Below are 17,891 nucleotides of genomic sequence, written 5' to 3'. Positions count from 1 at the left end.
AGGTTAAGAAAATAGAATTTTCCCAAGTACTAATTTATAGATAAAGTGAATAAGCGGCACACAAAATAGTCAGTTTCACAGATAGTAACATTCAGTGATCCCTTTAAATGCAATTTCAATCCTTATTTTAAGCTAAGTGCAATAATAATTTAATACAATATACCTAAATACACACACAACCTGTATCTCCCAAACTATAAGTGGTTTCCATAGTCACATATGGTTTTGGTCAAGTACATATTTCCACAATGAACAAGTACTAACAAATATGTTAAAAAACAAACAAACAAACAAAAACCCCACTACCCCAAATGCTTGTCTTGCCAACAGGTTTTTAAGCAATGCCATTCATGCTCCTGAAAGCATTTATTTTTAGAAGCTTTAATCTGATCTGGCAAAATTAGTTCTTCTAAAACTTGACAAACATTATGTATCAATGCCAAAGGTTCTAAATCAAAAAAGCTTTCCAACACTGAAGCATTCACATAAAACTTAATTTCTCAAAAAAAAAAAAAAAAATCACTCCTGCTATCTGAAGAAAATTAAAACAAATCACCATTTAAGACACTTAAACATTCTTCAAAAAGACTGTGTTTTCCTATATCATCCTCTACTTAAGAGAAATGCAAACCAGTTCACTGTCATTAATATGCTCATAGACTACTTTTGTCTAGAAACTTGAGAAAACGTTTCAGTTATCATAGGATCAAATGTGCCGTTTAGGTGTCACATATTAAACAGCTACAATATACCTTACAATGGCAAAAAGACACCTAATACATAAATACTACTCCATCATCTAGATAGTAAAAAGTCAGAAGGGATTACATGAATTGCAAAGTACTTTAACTTATCTATGGTCATTAAAACCCAATAAGTAATTCAAGTATGGCAATACAATGGCAGGCAATTAAAGGCTCAAATACTCTAAAATCAAAGACATGAAAATTAAGGCCAAAAACTGTGTGTTTCTCCAACTTTCATTTTCATGGTTAGGTATCAGGACCTTACTATTGGAAATATGCAGTTACTACATATGTAACCCAGAAGATAAGAAAGCTTCAGAAAGTACAAAAATTATCAAGATCCATAGTTTGCTTCATCAAATGCTTTTCTAGTTCCTTTCCATTCTTCATTCGTAGTAAGTCTTTAACCCTAGCCTACTTCCTTGGGTCCTTTCGAATCAAGAAGATGATATCTTCAATTTGTACTCAACCTTGTCTTCCAAATCACATTGTCTTATGAGTCATTTCAGTGATGAACTCTATCCACTGACTCAGTATAAGGATTCTGGTCATCCCCAAATCCATACATCTTACTCCGTAATTCTTTAGAAAAAAGTGTCTTTCTTTTACCCTGTCCATCTTCTGCACCTCCTCCAGTTTCTTCATTTTCTTCCTCAAATGTGAGGTCTTGTTTCCTCATCTGCCATCCCACCAGCCAGCTCAATTTATCAATTTTTAATTTTGTGGATTGTACCTTTGGTGTCAAGTCCATACTTTGGTGCCTAATCCTAGACCCCAAAGATTTTCTCCTCTTTTTTTCCTAAAAGTTTTAATGTTTTACATTTTATATTTATGAGACTTAGATCAAGGTGTTTTTCTTTTCTTTTTTCTTTCTTTTTTTGCCTATGGATATCCAACTCCTCCAGCACCATTTTTTTTTGAAAAGGTAACCTTCGTCCATGGAATTGTTTTTGCACCTTTGTCAAAAAAATCAGTTGGGTAAATGAGCCTGAACCCGGCATCGTGGGATTGAGAACATCTTCTTTACCAAAAGGGGGATGCGAAATGAAACAAAGTGAAGCTTTGGTGGCTGAGAGATTTCAAATGGAGTCGAGAGGTCACTCTGGTGGACATTCTCATGCACTCCATAGATCACCCTCTTTAGGTTTTAATACATTGAAATAGCTAGAAGTAAATACCTGAAACTGCCGAACTGCAACCCAGTGGTCTTGACTCTTGAAGATGATTGTATAACAATGTAGCTTACAAAGGGTGACAGTGTGATTGTGAAAACCTTGTGGATCATACTCCCTTTATCCAGTGTATGGATGGATGATTTTTTTCATTAGCATTGTGTAGTTTTTAGCATGCAAGTCCTGTATATATATTGTTAGATTTACACCTGAGTGTTTTATTTTTTGGAGTGATTGTAAATGGTATCATATTTTTTAAAAGAATGTTCATTTTCATTGTTAGTACAATTGATTTTTGTACCTTTATCTTGTATTTTGCAATCTTGCCAAACTCAGTCATTGGCTGTAGGGGGTGGGACCCAGGGATCAGGGTGTCCTCCATGTGGCTGGTGACCAGGGTCAGGTTCTTACGTCCTTGAGAGATAAACTTGCTAAATCTTGGCAAGCAGTTATGTAAAGAAAATATATTAACACATGAGTATGTGAAATGTTTTAGCACATGGATATGAAAGCAAGTAAGAAAACGACTGCAAAGAAACAAAATAATCAGAGCATCCTCTGGAGGAGAGGAGATGAAGTTTTTCTGTGTCCAGGTCTGACGGCTGGGTGGTGGCTGCTGGAGAGATGTGATAAGAAGCAGCAGCATGAACGGTTATGAGCCCAAGCTCTACAGTGATTGCCTGGGTTCCCTTTCCGACTTTGCAACCGACTTGCAGGGCGATCTTAGGCAAGTATTTCAACATATCTTACAATATTTCCGTTTTCTCATCTATGAATAGGGTACCTTATGGGGTTGTTGTGAAGTGCACTGAATTAAAAGGGCAGTGTCTGACATATATCACTCTGAGTGTTCTGCCCAACTGCTCAAGGGAAAGACAGCCTGTCAAGGCAGGTGGGCAGAGCCGCAAGCAAGCCTGGAACCAGTGCTCAGTAAATACAGCCTTCGATGTATTTACCTTGTAGTTCTCCGACACCCCTGCAGAAGCTTGGCTTCAGATCCCCTTGAACATATCTGATATATTGTCAGGGCTCAGGAGACCCGTTTTGCAGTGTGCTGGTTCTATGATAGCGACATGAACATCAAAAGAAAACCAAAGTTCTCTTCTGAAACACAAGGCCAGAGAGAGTGAACTGAAGGAAACCTAGGTGTGCCTGTGGACAGTCCTGCCCTGTCCCCTCAAGGATGCCCAAGGCAAAGAGCTTTGGGAAAATAGGGAACAGTAAACTCCGGGAAGCTGGAGTTCCTCAACAGAGGAAACAAACATTTCCTTACCAGACTCGAACATGCTTCAGGCCAGGGAGGTTTTAGCTACCCTAGACGTTCTTCCTCTCCATCTCAGGTTACAGCTCAGCTCTTTTGTGCTGCCTTCCTGAACCCCTGCTTTAAGGGAAAGCAAGTCAATCCCTTATTCTTGCCTCTAATCACTTGGTATAAACTTGTATTTGTTTAATGTGAATTTACCTATGTGAAAAGACATGGACCCTGCCCTCAGATTTCTTCAGTGACTGGTTGAGTACCTGTCATGAACTCTCCAAGTTCGTGACCCAATTAGGTTCTGTTATAATTAACTGCTGACTTATCAGTCTCCTGTGTGGGCTGGGAGCTCCTCAAGCACGTGGAGCCCGCCCAGTGCCTGGCATTACGGAGCAGCACTGAGCCCTGTGTCCAGTAAATTGTTAACCGAGAGAAGTTTCTGATGTCCGGAGTTCTTGTTCAGCATAAAGGACCTTCCTGCCAGGAGAGTCTGTGAGAATTGTGGGGTGGGCTAAGAGGAAGCTTGCTCAGATTTGAGGTCTGTTGGGACAAGTCCACAAAGGGGAAGGTGACTGGTGTCCAGGGGAAGAGTGAATTGAGCAACCTGTTTGGGAAATGTTTTGTTCCCTTACTTTGGTGTTCAGCTACCCATAGTGTCAACCGGAAAGAAAAATGTGCCTGGAGAATTTAAAAAGGAGCTGTTCTTGCCTTATGCAAGCGTATTTCCAGGAAGGCATTGATGACTGTCAACGCTTCGGAGGCACTGCTTCTTCAGACGGACTGGTTGGTTTTCTTACACAGAATAAAAGCTCAGGCTTTTATTTTGACTCAGAGGTTTTCTGTAGAACTAGATCTAAATTCCGGCTCTTCCCATGCTTGAATGGGGAGAGTATCACTTAGGTTACAGAGTTGCTTCAAATAGTAAAGAAAATGTGAGGCATAGTGCTTTGTACATATTAAGCACTCAGAAATTAAACCTTCCCTCATAAAGACTATTAGTTAATTTTTTCCATAACTCTTATCAGAAAATTTGAGCACCCATACAAGTATATTTATAAATTATATTTGCACATATTACTTTACTATTATATCCATTATAAAACATATTCAGACAGAAATTATAAAAGCATGAGATTTAAATAAACATAAATATCAATTTTAATATTTTCTTCCAATGGATGGATTGTCTCTCTCATCCCTAGGTATGTGCTCTCCACTTCAAATACTCCTTCACTTACAACACTACAAGTATGACTGGGACACAAACTTTTTTTTCCTCTTAAAAGTTTACTTTATTCATCACTTAATAGATGTTAGCAGAACATGAACATAAAGAAATAAAACAACAGAACTTTTCATCTTTATTGATCTCAAATACAATTCTCCTGACTAGTGGTTACTTTTGAAATAGTAATTGAATTGAAGAAAATTATTATTTTGTTTTGTTTTGTTTTTCCTTGTTTTGTACATAGGTAATTAAATGCAAAAAATGTATAGGACAGAATTCCCATTTGCTTTATTTATTTAATCTTGATAGATGATAGTTTTAAAAATGTATACGATCTCTCATTGAATCTCTATGTAATTTTCTACCCCATCTGACCCCCACTATTTTCAAAGAAACAAAATGAAGATAAAAAGTAACCTAAGGGAAAACTATCAGAAGTCTATTTCCAACAACAGATGGTTCAACTAACCCCTGAGAATTTGTTGTACTGTATGCACCAAGGTTTTGAACTTCCGGTTCCAATAAAATACCAGTTTGTGTTTCTTTTACAAAAATACATTACATTAAGCCTTGTTTCTATAATTTCAGGGTTTTGTCTCCACTCCAACTTTTTTTTTCTTTTGGCAAATGTAGAGACATTCTAATTAAAGTGGAGAGGAAAACAAGCATCATTCATCACCATAAGAATAATGCAAAAAAGAACATACTCATTTTTTCATTCTTTCTACTTTAAATAGTTTGGGGACTGGCATCATCATGCAGTCCCTGACTAATTCCTAGGTAATGACTTAAAGTAAGCTTGAGTCACTTGAAAATAAATTCCAAAGGTATCGATAATTCCTGTCCCAAGTTTAACCTTCTCTTAAAAATACCCTTCCGGTCTAAGAGGGAAGGCATTCCTTTGAAGTAATCACGTTACATCCAGGTTTCTGTTTCTGGGTTCTTCTGTTTCTTTTTCCTCATTCAATTTGCCAAGTGTATGCAGTTTAAATTTTTTTTCCTTTTTAAAAAACTTTTTATCTTGAAATACTTTCAAACTTACAGGACAGGTAAGAAAATAGTATGAACCCCATACAGAGAACTCCAACAAACTCCTACCCCCCAGATTCCCAGATCCACCAGTTTTAATGTTTTGCCACATTTGCTGTCTGTTTGTCCATCTTTCTGTCTTTCTATCTGTCAATCCATTTTCTGAGCACTTGATGTAGGTTGTATATATTATGCTCATTTCCTTAGAACAAGGATATTCACTCATTTTACCACCTAAAGCGCAGTTATCAAGTTTAAGAAATTTAACATTGACATAAAGATTTCAGCCCATATTTCAATTTTTCATGTGTCCCAATAATATTCCTTTGAACCTTTCTCCTGCCTTGCTAAATCCCATCCAGGATCATGTATGGCATTTAATAGTCATTGCTTCTTTAGTTGCTCTTTCTTTTTTTCAATTGTGGGAACATATATACAATGTAAACTTTCCCATCTCAGCCACTCCAAAAGCATACACTTTATTATTGCAGTTCCCTCACCACTTTCCATTACTAAGACTTTCCCATCTCCCTACACGGAAACCCTACATCCATGATGAGTTAACTCCACATTCCCCCTGCCCCTCCCACTCCTGCCAACCTGTACTCTAATTTCTGTCTCTGTCAACTTGCATATTCTCTCAGTTTTCTTTTAAAGATATTAAGATCAAGAAGTGGTCTCCTTATTTATGACCACGTAAACCTGAGTTGAAAAGAATATTCTTACTTCCCAGGGGCTCTTTACATTTTCACTTTTATTGAAACTTTTAAAAGAAGTACCATCTAAATAGGTTTAATGCTGCTGCAAACACACCAACTGATGAATACATTAAGTCTAAAATACTCAGGTAAGCGGTATTCTTCATGTTGCGCAGATATTATTGGTGAAATATTACTGCTGGGGACTGAATCATGTCCCCCACAAAAGGCATTTTTCAAGTCCCAAGACCTAGTACTGTCAGTGTGGACCCACTGCATACAAGATCTCTTCAAGATGTTACTTCAGTTAAGGTGTGAACCAACTGCATAAGGTTGGGGTTTTATCCAGATTGCTGGAGTTCTGTAAAAGCAGAGTAAAAGTCAGACACAGAGGAAAACCACAGGGAGCACAGAAGCTGGAAGTCAACAGAACCCAGAGGAGAAAGAAGATGCAGGCATTTGTAGAGCCATGTGGCAGAAAAGCCAAGGAACCCCAAAGAGGGGGAAGCAAGCCTTGCAGCTACTGAAACTGTGAGCTAAAAAATTCCTGATGTTAAGCCAATCCATTGTATGGTATTAGCAACCGGAAAATGAAAACAGTTACATAGGGATTTAAGTGTATTTGGAGAAATTGATTGGTATTTTAAAGTGGGTGAGGAACACATTATTATTTTTCCACTTAAAGTAATATATTTTGTACGAAATTGCTAAGGCATTCTTTCTTCTAGAATTTAAAAAACAGTCTGGATAATTAAAAATACATTAACCATATATAAATTTTCCCTTTTCAAAGATAATATTGCAATAATGAAATCATCTTGGGGATGAGCCTGGCCCTGGCATTGTGGGATTAGAAAGTCTTCTTGACCCAAAGGGGGAAGAGAAATGAACAAAATAGAGTTTCGGTGACTGAAAGATTTCAAATAAAGTCAAGAGATCATTCTGGAGGTTATTCTTATACATTATATAGAGATCCCTTTTTAGTGTATTGGAAGAGCTAGAGGGAAATACCAGAAACTGTTGAACTGTAATCCAATAGCCTTGATTCTTGAAGATGATTGTATATATATTGTATATTATATAACTCTTAAGGTGTAACTGTGTAATTGCAAAACCATGTGACTGACACTCCCTTTATCCAGTTTATGGACCAATGAGTAAGTAAACAAAGACAAAAAATAAATAAATAATGAGGGGGAGGGGGAATAACGGGTATGGGATGTTTTGGGTGTTCTCTTTTTATTTTTGTTTTTATTATTTTTGGAGTAATGAAAATGTTCAAAAATTGATTGTGGTGATGAATGCACAACTGCATGATGATACTGTGAACCACTGATTGTATACTTTGGATGATTACCTGGTATGTGAATATAGATCAATAAAATTGCATTAAAAATATTGCAATAATGTGCACTAAGCACTAAAAATGGAATAAATAGAAGAATGAAATTCAGACTCCTGTTATCCCATGTAGTTTCAGGGATGGCTTATATTTGGGTAAGGAGGAATATCTATACATGTTTAATAAATGTCCAGAAAAGACACGTCAACTTTATTAGCTGTTCATAGCCTGCCCATAAAATTATCACATTTCAAAACAATTTGATTGTGGATTTGTTCATTTCTTCCTTTAGTTTTGTCAATACGTGTTTTAAATATTTTGAATCCATGCTATGTATATATATTCAAGCAATGCAGTTTAGAATTGTTATAGCTTCCTGGTGGACTGACGCTTTCATCATTTTGTATTGTCCCTTTTTATCTCTGGTTATGTTTCTTGCCTTAAATCTTTACCTTCTGATATTAGTATAGCTGTGCTAACTTTCTTTTGGTTAGTGCTTGCATGCTGTACTTTTTTTCTTCCTTTCACTTTCAACTTTTCTCTAGCTTTATATTTTAGAAGTGTGTCCTGCAAGCAACATATAGTTGGGTTTTTCCTTTCTTTTTAAAAGCCACTTGATCTTTTATTGGACATATTTAGTTCATTTATATTTAATATCATTACTTACATAGTTTGGTTTAAATTTACCATCTTATTATTGGTTTTCTATTTGTTTCCCCATTCTGTGTAGTTTTTTACCCTTCTTTCCTGCCTTCTTTATTATTATTTCATTTTTTCTATTAGCTTGTTAAATACAGTATTCTTTTAATGTTTACCTTAGAGATTACAACATGTGCCCTCAGTTTTTTAACCACAAAGGGAAAAAGAATAACTGTACCGTGGAGAAGACTGGCAGACACTCCCTCAGCTGAGTGACCAAAGTGAAGATCACCAGTAATGGCAAAATTGAAATCATGCACCCCCTGATAGGGTGTATTTAGAACCTAGCATCCTTTGTGTGATATTCCTGCCAAAGATGTATGGCCTGAATTTAACCATGAGGAAATATCAGACACACACAAATAGAGAGGATTTCTACAAAATAATTGGTCTGCAATTTTTACAAATAATTATGGTAATGAAAGTCAAGGAAAGTCGGAAGAGCTGTTCCAGACTGAAAGAGACTAGAGAGGCATGACTATTAAATGTAATGTGTGATTCTGTACAGAATCCCTTTGCTATTAAGTGCACTTCTGAGACAGTGGATGAAACTTGGCGGAGGTCTGAGGTTTAGAAGAGTTAACAAGTATTTAGTGGCAGGTTGGTATTTCTGTATATATTTGCTATTGGCATTTTCTCTTTTGTGAATTGCCTGTATTTATCCTTAACCCCAAAATCATTTATTGAAAAATTCATTCTCTCCTCACTTGTCTGAAATGCTGACTTCAATATATCCCACATTTTCATATAGACAGAGTGTGTTTTGGAGATCTTTGTGCTTTTCCCAGAGCTATTTGTCTGTTTTGTGCCATTTCTACAGTGTGTTTTTTTTTTTTTTGTCAAGTTAATGTTAGTTTATTTCATATGTTACTCCAAGGAACATTCACTGGAGAACTTACTAATAGTCTTAGATTTGTGAACTTAGAAAAAATATATAAAAACAGCTTCAGAAATATAAACCAAGAGTTTTCTTTTTAAATTCTGTAGAAGTGGTTTGGCAACCTAGGCAGTATTAAAAAGCAGTGCTCTTTTCCATAAAAGCAGAAAAAGTTTCATAGTTCCTCAAAACTTAGTGTGCAAAATTTCCTGGGGAGCTTGTTGCGTGTACCGGAGGCCCAGGAAATTCTGATGAAAAGGCCAAGCACCTACTCTCTTCATGGGGAGTTTTTAGTTTGGAGCTGGGCACAGTGTAAGTACACTGGCAGCAGCCATATTTGATGAACCCACGTTAATCACTCCCCTACATAAATTCCTTCCAATAGGCTTATTCTTCTAATATGTCAGTCATGTGTAAACGTCATGCTGATTTGCATCGTGTTTCTGTCAGTGGCACCCAAAAGTGTCATACGCCATGGTTTATGGGTGCGTTACAGACGACTCTGGCTGAAGCACCAGATGTTAAAGTGAGGATGGTGATTATCACTGGACCTCCAGAGACTCAGTTCAAGGTATGAGCTCTGGAGTGTGTAACAAACAAATGGATGTGGGGAATATTTAGTGCTTTGTGCTTTTCCCAGAGCTATTTGTCTGTTTTGTGCCAGTTCTACGATGTGGGTTTTTTTTTGTCAAGTTAATGTTAATTTATTTCATATGTTACTCCAAGGAGCATTCACTGGAGAACTGTAACAAATGAATGGATGTGGGGAATATTTAGTGTCCTCTTTTTAGGAAATCTATAACCTGGCTTCTCCTTTAAATATACAGCAAAATCTGTCAGTGGAAATTCACATGACTAAGTGCAACATAGAAACTTGTCCAAATCACTTTTCAAAAAATAGTTAAACCAAAAGGTGTTGGTTTAATTTTGAGAATTCTGTAATAGTTGCTTATAGAATTTGTTGGGTCTCCCTGCCTTCTTTTTTTTTTTTTTTTTTAATCTTCATTTTATTGCGATATATTCACATACCACGCAGTCATACAAAACAAATCGTACATTCGATTGTTCACAGTACCATTACATAGCTGTACATTCATCACCTAAATCAATCCCTGACATCTTCATTAGGACACACACAAAAATAACAAGAATAATAATTAGAGTGAAAAAGAGCAATTGAAGTAAAAAAGAACACTGGGAACCTTGTCTGTTTGTTTCCTTCCCCTATTTTTCTACTCATCCATCCATAAACTAGACAAAGTGGAGTGTGGTCCTTATGGCTTTCCCAATCCCATTGTCACCCCTCATAAGCTACATTTTTATACAATTGTCTTGGAGATTCATGGGTTCTGGGTTGTAGTTTGATAGTTTCAGGTATCCACCACCAGCTACCCCAATTCTTTAGAACCTAAAAAGGGTTGTCTAAAGTGTGCGTAAGAGTGCCCACCAGAGTGACCTCTCGGCTCCTTTTGGAATCTCTCTGCCACTGAAGCTTATTTCATTTCCTTTCACATCCCCCTTTTGGTCAAGAAGATGTTCTCCATCCCACGATGCGGGGTCTACATTCCTCCCCGGGAGTCATATTCCACGTTGCCAGGGAGATTCACTCCCCTGGGTGTCTGATCCCACGTAGCGGGGAGGGCAGTGATTTCACCTTTCAAGTTGGCTTAGGTGGAGAAAGAGGGCAACATCTGAGCAACAAAGAGGCATTTGTCTCCCTGCCTTCTAAAGGTGAATTTGCTCTATGCCTGTTGTATGTTAACATGAGACCTTGAGACTAAAATTTACAAAACAGCCTGGTTAATATGCCTTGGAGAACTTGTTCCTAAATGTCTCCTGTTCTTAAAATGCCCCATATCCTTTTATCCTTTGTTTAACTCTGTTAGTCATCACCCATTGTCTCCTCACTAAATCTCCTGAATCCTTGGAACTTTAGAGGTGGAAAATGGCAGGAGCTCCTGTGGCCTTCATCTCAGTGTATAACCACAACACACGGTCAGTGGGCTATGGGACATTTGGGGCTGGGACACCTCTCATTGTGTACTGAAGGGTGGTGCATGTAGCAGGGCAATGAAGAACAGGGTCTTGGGAGGCAGGCTGCTAGTTCAAATCCCAGCTCTGCCATAATCTGCTGTGTGACCTTGGGCAAGTTACTTAACTTTTCTCTGACTAGTTTTCTCATTTGTGTGATGGGGATAATAGCGTCTACATTGTAAGGTGGGTTGCAAGGTATAAACGATGTGTAAAGTGCTTAGAAAAGTATCTGATGCATAGGAAGCACAATATAAGTGTGTCAGTGGTGGTATTTATTCTGCAGGCTCTGGGCAAATTAAAGTAAGACCTTGCCAAATCCTCAAATTCACAAATATATACCATTAGCATATGATTTCACCCATAAAATTTAGTACTGTTGTCTTGCATGGATGTAAACTACTGAATTCTTAGATAACTAGTTTATCCAAAATCCATGTCTTGGTCCTACTACTTAGCAGCTGGGCAATAGGACAATTATTTAACCTTAAACCTTAAACCTTAATTTCCTTAGTTCTAAAATGTGGCTAGTAATGGTGTCAGCCTTTCTCCCCATGTCCACCCCCTACCCCCACCCCCACCCCCACCCTTCTTTTTAAACCTTTACTTTCTCTGACCTCTTTTGTCATTGGGCCACTTTTTTTTCATTAAAAAATTCAAAGCTTTTTTCACTTCATTTACAGGAAGAGTAGGAAAAAAAGGAGGGTTTTTTTTTTGTTGTTTCATTTTGTTTTTTTGCAATGTGGGTGCTGGCAGTTGACCAGGCTCACACTCAGGCTAAGAGATTTACTCCCTCACCTCAGCCTTGTGGTCCAGGCAGCAACAATGATGCCTCAAAAATGTTGCAAATTGTTTCTTCTCCAGAAACTTCAGGGTCAGTCACCTGTAGTTTAAAATCTTATAAGATAAATACAATGTTTCTTCTTCTTGGTGCTGAGCTTTTCCCGTTTTCTAAATGGAATTACTATCTTACTATTTCTATAATGCTTGTATTCTGGAAAATTCAAAGTTGTTTTCCTTATAACCTCTAGTAACATCCTATTTTGCAGTTGTCTTAAATGTAACATTTAAGAGAAGTTATAATGGTTTAATCTCATTACGTGATTGGTGATAATTCCAAACGAATATTTCAGAGATCTAAGGAATAGTGAACCTCCTAACCCATATATATTTTTTTAAACTCTACCCTTATATTTAATTAAAAGGGCAAGCATCATGAATTAACCCAGCTGTTTTCCTAAATTACAAAAGTAACATGATTCAGTATGAAAATAAGAAACTGTCTACAAATGTCTGACAGTAATAAATCTCAATATACAATGCATACAGGAGTCATACAAAGCAACAAACTCTCATACAAAACAAAAATATTTTAATACCTTTAAAATCCAAATTTTTCTCTAAAATAATTCATGAAAAAGATTCTCAAGTCAGATTTAACACCTCAATTAGTCAAACATCAGGAAGCTACATTACAGCTATTTAATATACAAAGAGACATCTTTCCAATCAGTTGTTTCCTTCTAATGTCTCCATTCCAGAATTGTACAGCCTCTTCTGTTTCTGTACAGTCTCTATTCCTTCATTTCTTCAGATCATGGAAACTCAATTTGTTGAACACTAGAAATTTGTTGATACAATGTTGTATAAATTATAACATTTTGTTGTTGACCATCTGCAGTTATTAAGCCACCAGGTGTTAGCAAATGCTCCCTCTGCAAGCTCTTCACTTAGTCCATCTGTAGCTGTGACTGTTCCACCAACTCCTTTCTCTTCTTTCATAGCCTCTCTGAATTTCTGAAGGTATAATTTCAGAGGTTCTAGGTGACTGTCAAAGCCTAAAGTAGACATGGCAAAGAGAATATCCTCTCAATTGATTGTCTTCCGTTTCTCTCAATGGCATCTTTCACTTGCTTCAGATGTTATAAAGCTGATAAACTCACACATTCTGGAACACGTTTTTAGCATCTTTTGCAATCTTTCCTGTTTGAGGTATGGCATTTTTTTTTCATTATTCTTGCCACATTTGCAATTGGAAGATATATAACTTGTTCTCTGAAACTTTCTTTTGAGCCATTTGTGTCTTTAGGATCATTCAGGCTGTCCTCAGTATCATCCTGAGGCCATATAACATAATGACTTCCTCCAATATAGTTTGCAGAAATTCCAAGTTGGGAAGCATATGTTGTAGAATTGTCACCATTCATTGTCATGAAATACCATCAGAATCTATTGTGAATGGTGTTTAGGAACGCCTCCCTAAAAAAATGTCTGGTCTTTGCTTTCAATCTAAAAAATAAACATCTCCAATGCAGCCCTGGTTGGCTCCCATATCCAATTGGCTGTTTGGTTGGACAGAAACTGGCCCTAACCCATATTTTTTCCTATGAATTCAGGAGCTTCCATTTTGGAAGAAAATGTATATTCCTAGAGTTCTTTGCCTGTGTTAAGTATTAGCTACATCTGTGGCCTGATACTCTGAGGATGAGTGGAAGATAAGATATTAAGGTGGGTTTTGTTTTTTCTGTAATCCCCTAAAATAAGCTTATCATTTTGGCACCAATGAAAATGTCAGATGCTTTTGGACTTATGGTTTGCCCTGGCAATTTAAACCAACTCTCAGGCTCCTTTTTCCTTTGGTGTATACCAGAAAAATTAATGGGTTGTACATAATAGAAGAGTTCTTACATGTAACTTCTAGTTGTATATAGTGTGTGACAAGATGTGTTCAGTCTAAATATCAGAAGCATGCATTTACTTGATTTTGTAACCTCTTTACTCAAAGTAGAAACCATCTGGTTAAGATTAAGAAACGTGTTTAAATAGAAAATATTCCTGTCAGTAGGTATCTCACTGGGCCATTTAGACATAAGGTTGGCTTTGTGTGAGCCTGACATAGCTGGCTCTAGAGTTCTTCCAGAGTCTCTCCTGCTCAAGAAAAATGCAATTAATCTCTTATTGCCAGCATGAGAGGTCTTACCTTTAGGATTGGAGTGTAAATGCTTGTTTTTCCACAAAAATTAATTCTTAAAATTTTCAGTTAGGCTCACTACTAATTAATTGTTTGTAACTATTTTTGCCAGAAGTATACGGTTTATTCTTTCATCAGTTATCCAATTGCCTTGCCTATGATGGGTACTAGTTATGTTTAACCTTTTCCAGGGCTTCCTGACTTTCTCTGACTCTTATGGTATCCTCAAGAATCTGTCAAATTTGCAAGTATCATCCAGTTGGATCTGGACCATTTTAAAAGTTGATTGACTTTTTATGTTTCCTACATAATTGGCATCGATAGGATATGTTCTTTTTTGGGGTGAGGGAAATGTTTTAGAATTAGGTAGTGGTGATTGTTGCACAACATTGTGAATATACTAAAAACCAGTGAACTGTGTAATTTAAAATGGCTACAATGATGAATTTTATGTTATGTGAATTTTATCTCAATAAACATGTAAAACACAAATAATTAAATTATAATTAAGAAAAAAATTAAAAACACATGGAGGGTCATGGAATAGCAGGTCTAACTGGGGTGGAAGAAGAACAAGCAATGTGGTCAGAGAGTCACATACGTGAGTTTGCTTTCAGAGGAGATGGTGAGCTCTGGTGGGTGGTCACGGGGTGAGGAGCCAAGACGGAGGGGAGGGAAGGTCACTGTGGTGAAGAGACGTGGCTCCGTACCAACCCTGCAGGCTGGCTTGCCAAGAGAAGACAGCTGTGGGAGGGAAAGAAAATGGGACTGGGGATCAGGATTCCTGGAATCCGATCCTGGCCAGGCCCTTAGCTGGGGAACTGTGGGACGGCCATTTACCAACTCTCAGTGTCAGTTTGCACATCTGTCAGTAGGACAGCAAAGGAACACCCACCTTGTCAGGTTATCATAGAATTGAGTGGCTGTCATGTGACAGGTACAGAGTCCCATAGGATTAGAAATTAGTAAGAAAGATTCAAGCATAAAATTTATTTTAGACTAAGTGAAGAGTAGTTTCTCTGAATGTCCTCCAGAGTGAACATCGTCATCTTTTCTAACTCTTATAACAACCTTACGAGACATTTTTGAGAAAATGTGAGAAAGCTGGGCTCAGAGGGCTATCTTTGCCTACAAGTTACCCAGCAGAGTGGGGAAAGTGGGGGTTCGAAGTCAGGCCTTTTTGACTTTCTTTACTAAAACTTCTTTTCCCCTAACACTGAAGTATATATCTGAATATGATTAAAAGGGAAATGTTAGATTGTATATATGGTAACAGAATGAAATGAAAATAAAAATAAAAAGCCCATAGAACTACTACCCAAACAGGGAACCCTAAGCTAAACCATGAACTTTAATAGTACGATTATAAAATGTGCTATCATAAATTGTAACAAACGTTACACAACAATGCAAGGTATTGTTGGTGGGGTGGTATATAGGAATCCAGTATTTTATTTATGATTGTTATGTAAACCCACAAATTCTCTAATTTAAAAAAAAGATACAATTAAGGCACAAAAAAATACCACCAAACCTGAAACAAAACAAAAAAAGATGGTGGACTCCAAATTTTTTTGGTCATGGACCCTGATTAGGTTGACATTTGTGTACCCCCATGTGGATATATGTTTTTTTATAACTTACATAGATGCAAACTAAGCTATTATAATAGTTATTAAAATATGCAAATTAGATGTTTTTAAAGGATTAAGCTAAAAACAAATAAAAGTTCTAATATTTTTCCTGTATTCACATGGCATTCCTAGGTTGTGTATATCCCATTTCACTAGAGACCTTTGCCTTATATCAGTATGACTGGACAAAGCCTCATCGTAGAAGGAAACATTCCCTCAGCCATGCTCAAATTTTCCTCAGTAAGGAGCCCCTTACCTCAGGCTGTTGGAAAAAGCTTCTTCCATATACTTTACTTAGAAATGCAGTAGGTTACACCAAACACAGATACTCTCCTAACACTTCTAGAAACATTGACCATCTTCCCCAGTTTTACAAAACTGTCCTTGGTCAATCATTCATTGGGAATGGCAGACACAGCGATGCCAGCATTGTTCACCAAACCACAGAGGCCTGGCAGAAACAAGAGAAATTAGTTAGAAATGGGGAAAAAAATTCTACAAGCATTTCATTGTCTGGTTATCAGGCACTTTCCTTCAAAATGAGAACAGTTCGGATAAGCAGAAAACATTGTCATTGCCAAAGGGAAGCAGGTCTGATCTGCTCGTGGCCTTAGCAACTTGAGAAGCAAGCCTTAGTTTGTTTTCTTGCAGGCCAGAAGACACGGACTTTGGTTAGCTCCTTTAGTCGACATGACAAATATTTATTGAATGTCTCCCATGTGCCAGGCACAGTTCTGGGCACTTCTGGGATACAGCAGTGAACAAAGACACAAAGATCTCTCACCTTGCAGAGCATATACACTTGTGGCAGCAACACATATTAAACAATGAATGTTAAAAAATAATAAAATATATTATGTTAAAAGTTCTGGGAAAAATAAAAAGTAGAGCAGGGTAAGGGCGATCTGGGTAGTGGGACTAGATTGCAGCATGTAATGGAGTCATAGTGAGCTTCACTGGGAAGGTGAAGTTTGAGCAAAGGCCTGAAGGTGTGAGGGATAACACCAATCTATGGAAAGACTATTCCAGGCAGAGGAAACAGCTAGATCCAAAGGGCTGAGGTGGGACCATGTGTCTGTGAACAGTAGGAGCCCAGTGTGCATGGAATGGAGTGAAGGGGTGGCAGGGAAGGGGTTCAAGAGGTAAAGGAGGAGTATGGAGGGCCATGTTGGAATTTCATAGGCCATGGTAAAGAATTGGCTATCATTGTATGGGAAATGGGAGTGACATAATCTGGATTTAGAAGTATTATTATGATTTGTGCATGGAGAATAGACTGAAGGAGGACAAGGGTAGAAATAGAGTGTCTAGTTAGGAGGCCAGGACAATAATTCAGGCAAGAGATGATGGTGGCTAGCAAAATTAGGAGTTTCAGAGTAGGGATGAGAGACCAGGGAGGTAGGAGGAAAACCAGGGCAGTGTGGTGTCCTGGATCCCAGGGATCAAAGTATATTAAGAAGGAGGCAGTGATCATCTGAGTCAAATGCTGATAGGTCAAGTAAGGTAAGGAACCGAGAATAAAATCTATTAGATTTATCAATGTGGAAGTTATTAGAGGCCTTGACAAGAATGCTTAAAGGGGGATGGTGGAGCAAAGCCTGATTGGAATGGGTTTAAGAAAGAATGGGGAGAGAAAAATAAGAGACAGAATGTGTAGACCACCCTTTGGAGGAATTTTACTACATGGGGGAGGAAAGAAATGGGGTGCTATCTGGAGAGGGAATGTACTAGATTAAATAATGCCCCCCCCCCCAAAATTCATGTCCACCTGGAACCTGTGAATGTGGGGCTTTACTTGGAAATGTGGTCTTTGCAGATGGAATTAAATTAAGATGTGGTCATACCGGATTAGGGTGGAGTCTAAATCCAATATGACTGATTGGATTCATTTTGAAGAAGAGGGAAATTTGGACACATGGTTATGCTGCCACAACTCAAAGAACGCTAAGGATTTCTGGTGCCTATTCAAGCACCAGATGCTAGAATAGGCAAGGAAAGATACTCTCCTAGAGTTTTCAAGGGGAGGTGACCTTACTGATACCTGGATTTTGGACTTCCAGCCTACAGAACCATGAGAGAATTAATTTCTGTTGTCTTAAGCCACCCAGTTTTTGGTACTTTGTTATGGCAGCCCTAGGAAACTAACACAGGGAGTTAAGGTCAAGAGATTCCTTTTCTTTTCTTCTCCCTTTTTTTCTCTTCTCTTTCT

At 37.7% G+C, this 17,891-nt stretch overlaps 2 pseudogenes; both read right to left on the bottom strand.

The window, feature by feature from the left end:
• Positions 1–1,080: 1,080 nt before the first annotated feature.
• LOC119542690 lies at positions 1,081–1,425 on the bottom strand (annotated as a pseudogene).
• An 11,247-nt stretch (positions 1,426–12,672) lies between these two features.
• LOC119542689 lies at positions 12,673–13,290 on the bottom strand (annotated as a pseudogene).
• Positions 13,291–17,891: the final 4,601 nt, after the last annotated feature.

Source organism: Choloepus didactylus, chromosome 8, assembly GCF_015220235.1.
Source record: "Choloepus didactylus isolate mChoDid1 chromosome 8, mChoDid1.pri, whole genome shotgun sequence".
NCBI classification, from domain to species: Eukaryota; Metazoa; Chordata; class Mammalia; order Pilosa; family Megalonychidae; genus Choloepus; species Choloepus didactylus.
Note: the sequence above shows the minus strand (reverse complement) of the source record. Positions and strands in the feature narration are given on the sequence as shown.